Raw genomic sequence first — 11,361 nt, forward strand, 5'->3', positions numbered from 1 at the left:
TAACTAAAAAAATTTAGTCCCTGAAAGCAATTAATCCTGATTAAAACATTGTCATGTACTAAAAACCCTAAATACCAGAGAGCAGCTCCTGAAGCAGTTCTGGCACTATCATTTGTTTTATTCATTCTACTTAAAATCTTCTCTTTTCAAGAGCATTTAACTGCTATTATTTTGGAATTGTGGTTAATACTTATTTGACTGCTATTTTTAAAGAATGCACCATCCAATACTGGTTTTATTTTTCTAACTTTTTGTGTCTAATCTATTTCGGAAACAGCTATTTGAATTACATGAATTGCTTATTGAAATTGAATCAGTGTAGAGAGGAAAAGAAGAAAAAAGTGTCTCTGTGGGTATGTCATGTTAAAAATGTACTTACAAGGTATTTATTTTTATATCATCTATTTTTATTATATTTAGATTCTGATAAAATTTAGCCTCTCAACTCACCCAATGATAATGCAGTCTTATTTCATTTCTGCCAAAAGCGAACAACAAATTATGATTTATTTATTTAACAAATTTTTTAAAAATTATCTTTATTTAAAAAACAATTTTTTACATTTACATGGGCAGGTAGCCCCTCTGTACAGTATGTTCTCAAATAAAATAAAATAATATTAAAAAAAACAATTTTTTAAAAAAAATTAGCCAAAGCAAATATTTTATTACATATTTAAAGTCATGTTCAGACACTATGGTGGAAGCCAGACAGGAGAAAAAATCATGTTTTTATTCTTCTTCGAGGCACTCTGATTTACTTCACCTATTTCTAAAAGAATGAAATTCTTGATTTAAAGCCTTTTGCTTGATATCCACAATGTGTCATTCTTCCTTTATTAATAGGAGAATTTGGAGAAAGGATGAGAATTCACACTAGACAAAAAGGAAAAGAGAAGAAGAAATCTAGATATTTTGTTCTTCCTCATCTCAATCACAATGTATGAATAATAAAAAAGATAACCCCACAAGTGATCTCATGGAGAATGCTTCTTTATAAAAATTGTAATATCATCAAACAGGAAAAGTTGTCTATTTGTTTAGTTTTCGTTTAGTATTTGTTAAATTCTTGTGTGCTACAGTCAACAATCATAAAAGCATACAAGGATGGTAAGAAACTAACTTCTCAATATCATATTCTAATATTAGCTTAACTCTTGTTGTGTTATATGTATGTGGCTATATTTGAGTTTTGCCTCAATTTCATATGCTATGTTCTTTCAGTATATAAGTTGAAAGAAGATTTCCTCTGGAAATATGCTATTTTTATAGCTAAGAGAAAACAAGTCAGCTGTCAGCTGTTAGACAGGGAGAATTGCATAGAAATCTGTTGCCAATTCTCGTTCATTTTTGTAAGCTAAAGTAAGTCACATGACCCATCGCATTGCAGAGTAGAGTTAAATCTCACCTACAGGGAGCTGATGCAGGACATAGAGTAATATGCCAAAATATGCAACACTTGAGATAAAGAGGAAAAAAATGAGAACTATAATACAGTCAATCATACTTGCTATCACATATGTCTCTGCAAGAAGGAGGCTATTATGTACATTTGTTTCTAAAACTACTGAGATGTTCAAATCATGTCTTTTATGCTTGGATGTTACAAGAATTAGAGAACATTTTGATACTGAGACAGCATAAAATCTCATAGAAAGCTGGAGTAATCATTTCAATACTCCATTTTGTTCTGCTAAGAGAAGAAAGCATTTTATAGTCAATACTTTATATTTTATTACCTAGTATCTTTTTTTTCCAGAAATGGATTTTGTTAATATATGTGACTATCCACCAGAATAAATGCATTCATTTATCTGCACCTTGTGCAGATAGTATAGTCAAATAGATGTAAATGGGCGTTCATCAGTAGCACTTTTTAAAAATCCAAAAAATGTGGGCAGGGAGCCAATATACATATTGTCCCACCATCTCCTTCCACATCCTCCTTCTTCCTTCATAGGAAAAACAATCAATAAAAAGGCTTAGATATTTGGCTCTTGACCTTGAAAGTGGAAGCAGAAGAGGACTGTTAATGGTGTTTTACATAATAATGTCACATGTAACACCCCTATGTGTCCTGCAGGTCTTAACACTGTACTTGCTTAGTGATGTGACAAGAATGTCAGCCTTATTGGACTTAGTATTGTTTTCCACTTCCTTTTCTACCACCTGGCCTAAATTATAATACATAGTAACAGAATGAAAAATTAATGCTATCTTAAGAAAGTCATTAAGTCTCTGGGAATGTGGCTTCATGGTACAGTTATTGCCTAGCATGCATGAATCCCTGAAATCAATTCCTCAGTACCAAATAAACAGAAAATAAACACTGGAAGTAGTGCTGTGCCTCACATGGTAGAGTGCTAGCCTTGAGCAAAAAACAAAACAAAACAAAACAAAAAACTCCTCAGGAACAGTTCCCTGGCCTTCAGTTCAAGTGCCAGGACTAGCAAAAAAGACAGTTAGTAAATGCAAAATAAACAACCCATACTTGGAAAATGTAATTGCCCTTCCATACTGATACCTGACAATAGTCCTTAATTAATTCATGTGCTTTACCCATATTAGAATACAGTGTTGAAAGAAATGTTTTGTTAATAGGTCATGGTAATTAATGCCAGAAATGTGCTTTGATATCAAGTGAAGTTTAATACTGGAAATTCAAAGCTTCCAGGCATTTCAGTGGTCACTGCTCATCACAATGAGACAGGTAGTCTAAGTAAGATTTGAAATCTTTTTGCTCAGTCATGGCACCAAAAATGCAGAGGCTAATTAACAGTTGTGACTGAAGAGAAGAAATAACTCCAAATGGAAGGAATAAATGATAATAATAATAATAACTAAGGTATACCGGTGACTGTTAGAGGGAACCATTTTTGGTTATTGAAGAACTAGTAATCAAGTAGGCTTATTCCTCATTGCCTTTAGCATTCTAAATCTCCTTGGCTAGTTTTTAATTTCTGTGTGATAAATTGTATCACCTTCTGTGCTGTTCTTTCATACCTGATCTTTGCCTTGTAAAAATCTCACTTCATTTTTCTCTATTTCTCTGTGAACAATTTGTGATATAAGTCCACATATGCAGTCAGTAGAGGATGCTAATGTAAGAGTTGCATAGCACATTAGTCCTTAGTGTAACAAGATGGAAAAGGAGGACATATTTATTGCTACCTCAATTTTTCTGAAAAGTTGCAATGTCACATCATTTGATTCAAATTTCCATTCTTTGTCTACATAGTGTTATGAATTGCACATAAATGCAAATATGAGCTGGGTGCTGGTGGTTCATGCCTGTAATCCTAGCTACTCAAGGAGGTTGAGTCCAGAGGATTGCAGGTCAAAGCCAGCCTGGTCCGGAAAGTTCATGAGACTCTTATCTTCTGTTAATCACAAGAAACCTGGATGTGGTGCTGTACTTAAAGTGGTAGAGTGCTCAGCTGGAGCTGCAGAGTTGAGGGACAGGGCCCAGGATAAGAGTTGAAGCCCTATGGCCAACAAAAAAATGCAAATATGACTTTAAGTTTCCCCAAAAGGAACTACAAAGTCAATAGTTATCTTCCCAAGAAGCAAAAATAATTCCAAAATGAATGGTGTACCTACTTTGGTGAGTTATTTAAGTTATGGCTTCTTTGCTGGACATATTTTCTTTTAAAAATTGTCAAATATTAGATTTATAATAAACTTCTAGTATTTCTTGGTTCAAAACAGAAATCTTATATCACTTGGCTTTTTTACTTTCTCATTTCAAAGCCAACCCAGGCAGAAGAGTCTGTGAAATTCTTATCTGTAATTAAACAACCAAAAAGCCAGAAGTGGAGTTTTGGCTCAAGCAATGGAGTACTAGCTTTGGGGGAAGTTGGACAAGGAAGAAAATTTTTAACGGACATGGTCTAGCATCTGACATCAAGCCCCAGAACAAGCACAAATTAAACAAACAAATAAACAAGCAAAAAACAGCACATATTTTTTTGGGACCATCCTTAAAGCATTGGATTGAGAAGAGACTTCTTTTGCTGATCATACTGACTCGATCTTGCCTTTTTGGAATCCTTATTGGGATGGAGAACTCAGGACCAGACTAAAGGAATGGATAACTAACTCCTGCAATAGGAAAATCATCTCAGGAGGGAAATATCCATGCATAAGACTCTTTACAACCTCCATGTCTTTGTTTCTTTACAGCAGAACACTTTTTTTTTGTCCGGTCGTAGGGCCTGAACTCTGGGCCTAGACACTGTCCCTCAGCTCTTCAGCTCAAGGCTAGCGCTCTACCACTTCAGCCACAGCGCCACTTTTGGTTTTTTTCTTTTTTGCTTATGTGGTGCTGAGGAATCAAACCCAGGGCCTCAGGCATGCACGGCAAGAGCTCTACCACTGAGCCACCTTCCCAGCAGAACACTTTTTAAACTAAGTTATTTCCTTTTTTCCTATGCTGGCCTTCAAATGGCACATTGTTTTTTAAAACTCTCAACTACAATTTTACAGACATGTTTTATATGAGTAATTAACACACTCGAACAAGTCAGGGACAGAGTTTCCTTCAAGACTTGGATTCTTTTCTTGTTCAGTAAAAAGGAACACAAATTAACTTGAATTTTGTCATTTCTCCATGTTCAATTCCTCTCTTGGGATCAGTTTCCACTTTCAGTAACAGTTCCTTCCACTTATTTCCAGTAACAATCTATGGCACTGCTCGAGTTAAAATGAATGTTTTCTGGCTTCCTTGAAATAGCACAAAGACATCTTTGGACATGAGGTGACACCTGTTTCAGGGACAACTTAGCAAAGACAAATATGGAATTTAAATAGCTTATAAAAACATTATCTATTTTGTATGTCCCTCCCCCACAGTATAACCCCTGCTTTCACTATATTTGATGTCGGTATAATTTGTGGAGGAGATGGGGAAAACAAGTCGTTTAATGATACAGGTGGGCCCGATGCAACAATGAGAAGTACATGTTGTCATGTCAAAAATGAACTCTATAACTTTGGTTCTCTGTAACTTAAATTTAACTGGAAGAAGATTCTCAGAATGTTTTTTTGTGAGTGTGTATGTTGTGCATTATTTCTTAAGTGTACATAAGTTAACAGTAGGAGAAACAATAGGAATAATAGGAGAAAAAAGTTCTGTGTTTAAGTATATTGGTTCAATATACTACAGAAAACTCTGCAAATAAAACAACTATGAAACAATAGTCAATGCAAATATGTAGATCTATGGGAGTGACAGAGAGAAAGCATTAATACTAAGTGGAACATGAAGGATGAGGCCACTCTCTTTCATCTTCTAGCTCTAAATCATGGTTGCTAATCACACAAATTTGTAAAACGTAGAATGGAAGAATAGTTCTTGTTCCAAAGCAAGTTAGATATAAGAGCATGTACTTAACGGGAAAGAAAAAGTCCACGTTGAGAGTGAGGGAATTATACTAGCAATGAACTAGTGGCTAAGATCTCATTTCTCTTTCTTTCTTTCATTCATTCTTTCTTTTTTCTTTCTTTCTTTCTTTCTTTCTTTCTTTCTTTCTTTCTTTCTTTCTTTCTTTCTTTCTTTCTTTCTTTCCTTTTTCCTTTCTTTTTTTTTTGATGGTCGTGGCAGGGCTTGAACTGTGGGCATGGGCAATGTCTCTCCGCTCTTCAGCTCAAGGCTAGTGCTCTACCATTTGAGCCACAGCGCCACTTCCAGTTTTCTGGTGGTTAATTGGAGATAAATGCCTCAGAACATTTCTTTCCTACTCATGCTAGATTTGAATTGCAATCCTCATATCTCAGCCTCCTGAGTAGCTAGAATTATAGGCGTGAGCTCAAGTGATAGAATACTAGTCATGAGCAAGATTGCTGAATAAGGTTGCTGAGGCTTTTGCATATATACATACAAACATACACATACACACAGAGTAACTTATATATGCAAACAAACATAAACAAATGAAATAACTCTCGGAATGTGTAGAAAAGTTTAAAAAACAATATAAAATATATCCTGAGTAAAACTAGATCATGTGATAATTTTTAATATTAGAAAGTCCTCAAGTGAAATTTCTTCAAAAAGTTTGAGAATATTACATAGGTAGGAACCAGAGATAGTAAGAAAATCAAGTAATCATTATAAAATGGATTGGATCCATGGAAGAATGAATCAGAGACCCTGCATGTGCATCTGAAAGTGTTCATATCCTGTGTTAAATGTTAGCACATCTTTGAAAATAGTACATAAACAGTTTGAGCAGTCAGAGAAGTTCAGAATTGCTAGTATGTAGATTAAATAAACCAACAAACTATGACAGGGCAATGTGATACAAGCCTGGAATTCTAGCAGACTAAGACAAGAGATTAGAGAGTATAATTACATAGCGATACCTTCCCTGGGCCAGATAGTATAATTTTATCTCCATGAAACACCAAACAACAAGAAAGGGATACACAGTTGGAAGTTTGGGCTAATTTGTGTCATTATGTTTTGAGAAGTCGTTTCCTATTGAAATGCAAAACACTTATAATCCTCAGTTGTGTTTTTAATGCTCTCTTCATTACAGAACATTCCTAGATGCAAAATGGCTCCTGATTCCCAATGAAAACTTTGAAAAAGTAAGCATCCTTCTGTTGGATTCCAAAGAAATGATGAAGGATTACAAATGTTTAAGCTTGGAGAAATAGCAAAGTTCGTCTAATGTAGGACTTTGTAGACCTTGCTAAATTAGAATTTAGATTTAAAATAAATATTTTGTCTTTGTTTGTAATTTTGTATTCTATAAGATAATACAAAATTATTTTTAAGTAGAGGGTTTAATTGACAAATTCACAAATGATTCTGGCATTCTATTTGCTTAAAATATTCTTTTAAGCGAGGTATAATTAGAATTTAGTTAATAGATAATACATGTATAATATGATACTGTGAATAATCTAGACAGAGTTGGCAAGAAATGAATGAAATTAATTTGTTAATTTAGAAAAAGCAATTTTTTTGAGGCTTTGGTGTAACAAGGTATGAAGAGAGTAATTATGTGACGTCTTGGTTTGTGTCTCTATTTGTAATACAGGAAGAAATTTCCTTAATTATGTGCCTCTGTATTCAATGAGAAAAATGCCAGGGCTGTGGTTTGTTTTTATTTTGTTTTTGTTTTTTGTTTGGTCCTCAGTCCTGAACACTGGAGCTGGCCACTCTCTCTGAGCCGGTTTTTGCTCAAGGCTTGCGCCCTACCACTCAACCTCAGTGCCACTTGTGTCTGGCTTTTTCTGAGCAGTTTATTGGAGATAAGAATCTAAGGAGCTTTCCTCCCTGGGTGGGCTTTGAACCATAATCTTCTGATCTTAGCCTCCTGACTATCTATGATAGATAAAAATATAAATATAAATAATATTTGCAAGTGTTCTGATTTCAAGCATAACACTGGGGGGGAAATGTTTCAGAAAAGTTTAATGTGGTGTTCTTTTCACAATAGGAACGGCATCACATTAGCAGAAGTGTAGTATTTTTTTTGCAATAGTGATAAGCTATTCATGATGTGAATTAAGGGAATATTGAGGTGCACCTTACAAGTTGGAAATTGTTGGGCTAGGATGAGTTTATGACATAAAAGCTTGGTATTGGTGGTCATAGAAATAATAGCTTATTCTTGAGGAATTAATTATAACACACAGTAGTTTTATCCTCTACAAGAATGTGGCTATATTTTCTGTTGATTTCTGAAACCCCCATTGAAACTGAAACTATTGCAGAATTAAATAACATGCAAATAAGTACTGTTTTGAATGTCTCTCTATGTCTGTGTACCAGAGACATTCAAAAATTGAATGTCAAAATTCTGGTTCAGAATTTGAAAATGAGTAGTTAGTAATTGTAGTAATTTTGAAGAACACATATATTCTGTCCTCTTAACAATTATTCAGTTTTAAAAGTTAGGAGCTTCCAGAGAATTAAACTGTTTTCTGTTTTACTATGTGACAATACTAAAATTTTGTTTTTTTTTTTTCAAAATAATGGCAAATATATTGTGAAAATATTGTATAGTTGGAAAACGTTCAAGTTGATGATCCTCTGATAAAGAAGGGGGTAATTAATTCAAATTAGATGCAAAATAGTGTTCATTTTTAAAAAAGGTAATACACCTAGAATAATATTTACTATAGCAATACAGTGAAATTATGTATTTTTTATTTAAACTTGATTGCTTTATTTTGTATTTTTTTAAGTTCACAAAAAGCTTTACAATATCTATTTTCCCTGTTGGTCATCAAGGCTTTATGGTAAGACAATAAAAGTTTTGTCACATCATTTGGGCATTAATCAAAAACAACAATCTACAAATAAGAGCATTTTGCAAAATATACTGTAGAACACATCTGAATATATCTATCCTAAAATTAGAATTTAAAAGGCATCAAAAAGCAAAAATCAAATAAGCTGTTAAACACTGACAAACATCAGAATGCTGCCAATGGAAAGCTATAACAGCTTTAAATGCTTGTGCCTGTACTGAAATATATGTTAGTAAACATTTAATAATTTCAATAAAGTGAATAACACCTCTGCCTATGGTAGTGTCTCAAATTTTACTTGTAAAAAATTCTTGATTAAAGGAACTGAATTCTGGGAACAGAATATTTAAGGGAAAAAAATACAGCGAGAAGATAAAATAATATCAACATCAATGACGCCTTGATCTTTCTAAATTGAGCAACACATCATTATTTACACTGAAGAATAGCAGATAATATATGGAACTTTTATTGGGCTTATAGTTTATAAATGTTGAAAAGTTAAGAAGTTAGATTTCAAAGAGAGGAAAATTAAGGTGGTCTAAGAAAACTTAAATGGCCTTCATCAAAACTTGCAAAATGATACAACACATATTTTGAAGCACAAATCATAAGCTACATTAAAATTATTTATATTGCTATTCTGACATTCAATGTAAACTTTAGGTACTTTTAGATGAAGGCAACAATAAAGGGCATAGAAATATGCCAGAATTGAAGTGATAACATGGTAAAAATGGAAAAAGAATGGGAGTATAATGCAATTGGGCAGTAATAACAAACATGATTGTTAAAAGTGCCGTATTAACTAATGCTACAAAATTTTATTTTGGTTCAATGCACAGGACTGCTGAAAATGGCGAGGAAAAATGGAATATTCTAATGGTCCCTGTTAAATTCTTAACTAACTCATGATTTTGTTGGCTCACTCATGAAAGACTGGAACACACGCAGACTGCTTGCTAACTTACTAATTCTCCTTTGTTTCTTTCAAGAACATTTGGAAGGTTAAGACATTTAAAAATCAACAGAACAGGGGCTGGGAAGGTGGCTCAGTGGTATAGCGATTGCCTTGCATGCCAGAGGCCCTGGGTTTGATTCCTCAGCACCACATAAGCAAATAGAAAAAAGCCAGAAGTGGTGCTGTGGCTCAAGTGGTAGAGCACTAGCCTTGAGCTGAAGAGCTGAGGGACAGCATCCACGCCCAGAGTTCAGGCCCCACAACCGGCTCCCACCCCCCACAAAAAAAAATTCAGCAGAACAAAACACTCATATTATAGAGACTAATAAAAAATAGTTTGAAAAATGGTTTAAACCAGTATGGGTCTAAGGAAATGTTAAACACCAATCTCCTATATTTGCTGAGTTTTTTCTGTAGAAAGTTATTGCAGTAATTACATTTTTAAAATACTCATCTTCCACCTCAAATTGATTTCTTTTATTCTTACTATATGATATTTAATATTTGATCAACTACAGTACTTAAACATTCATGAATATTTTAAGAGAAAACACTGTTATATGTTTTGAGAAAAAATTGTTATGATTTAGAATTTTGAAAGTTGTTTTGTTGCTGAATGAGAACTGTTCTGAAAGCAAATATGCACTAAGATACCAGGGTACTGTTTATTAGGATGGTATCCTCAACTTGCTAAAGGACTAACAAAAAAGTCAGCAAAAAAAATCACAACTCAAAATGGTAACAGTTTTCACATGGCGATCTCTGCTCCAAGAATGCAAAAGACTATCATTTTAAGTGGAATGATCTCTACCTATAAATTATACTCAAATGACTAAACAAATCAGCATATGTTATCAAAGACAGTAAAGTAGAGTAAGTACAAAGAGCTACTCTCCAGGATTGTTTTACCAAAGCTTAGCAAATTAACCATCATTTGAGGGGAGAGATGGGGAGTTGCTGTGGGAATATGGACTAAGTGAATTTATGTTTAGAAAAAAATTATAGCTAAAGTATCTTTCCAAGACTATTTTAGACCTTTGACTGAATTGGAAATATGGCCAAATAAAATATTGCTCTTCATCACAAAAGTCCCGTACATTAAAAAATTACACAGTTCCACAGGTGGATGAGGGAGTGTGGTTATATCTAGAAAGATTACTTTTAATGTTTATTATACCTAGACACTTATTCTTCTAAAAATGCTCTCCAAAATCTTGAGCAGAATTATCATACTCTGCAATTTAATGCTTCAATTGTTCAACACAATGCTCACCTATTTCATGTAAATTTTGCCTCAGTGCAAACTGTATTGACTGTTCTAATGAAGGATCTTTTTCAATCAGCATTTTCACAACCATCCCGAAAGTTTTGCAGTTTTGCCGATAAACCTTTGATGAAGGAACTCTTGAAGAGCTTGAACGTGAAGTGTCTCATGATGTTTTCAAAGACTGAGTAGAGGGCTGGGGAGGTAGCTCAGTGGCAGAGCACTTGCCTTGCATGCATGAGGCCCTATGTTCGATTCCTCAGCACCATACAAGCAAAAAGAAAAAAGCTGGAAGTGGTGCTGTGGCTCAAGTGGTAGAGTGCTAGCCTTGAGCTGAAGAGCTGGGGGTCAGCGCCCAGGCTCAGAGTTCAGGCACCACAACTATGCTGAGACTTGTGGAATGAATATGCTCTGCTCCGTCCTGGAGAGTAGCCCCTGCTGCTGAAACTGGAGCCAGATCTGTTGTGTGGAGAGTCCTTTCGACCTCCAGGTGACTCTGAAAAATGGATGCTCCCTTTTATGGGGAGAACGATCCCTTGAAAAATGGGAAAAGTAGAAACTTTTTCTTCTAAAACCATCTCTTCCGTTCCTCATGGTGGTTGGAGAGTAGACAAGAAAGAGTGAAATTTTATTTTATGTAGCTTATGTCCCCTCTTTTTTATTCTTTTCATTTTTTCTCTTTCTTTTTTGCATGCCTTAATTGCTGTTCTGCCCAGGCGCAGATATATAACCTTCATCGATTATTATATGCTATCCTCCATTGAGTACACACATAATCCAGAAATTTATTACTCTATTCACAAACTCTTAGGCTTAAATTCTTTAATAGCAGTATTATCTCTTTATACCTATATAATTTTCAAGTAACTAA

The 11,361-nt window shown here is 34.4% G+C and overlaps 1 pseudogene; it reads right to left on the bottom strand.

Moving 5' to 3' along the window:
- Nucleotides 1-10,419: 10,419 nt before the first annotated feature.
- On the bottom strand, nt 10,420-11,084 carry LOC138807634 (periphilin-1-like; annotated as a pseudogene).
- Nucleotides 11,085-11,361: the final 277 nt, after the last annotated feature.

Source organism: Dipodomys merriami, unplaced genomic scaffold (assembly GCF_024711535.1).
Source record: "Dipodomys merriami isolate MVZ:Mamm:240054 unplaced genomic scaffold, mDipMer1.0.p SCAF_424, whole genome shotgun sequence".
NCBI lineage: Eukaryota > Metazoa > Chordata > Mammalia > Rodentia > Heteromyidae > Dipodomys > Dipodomys merriami.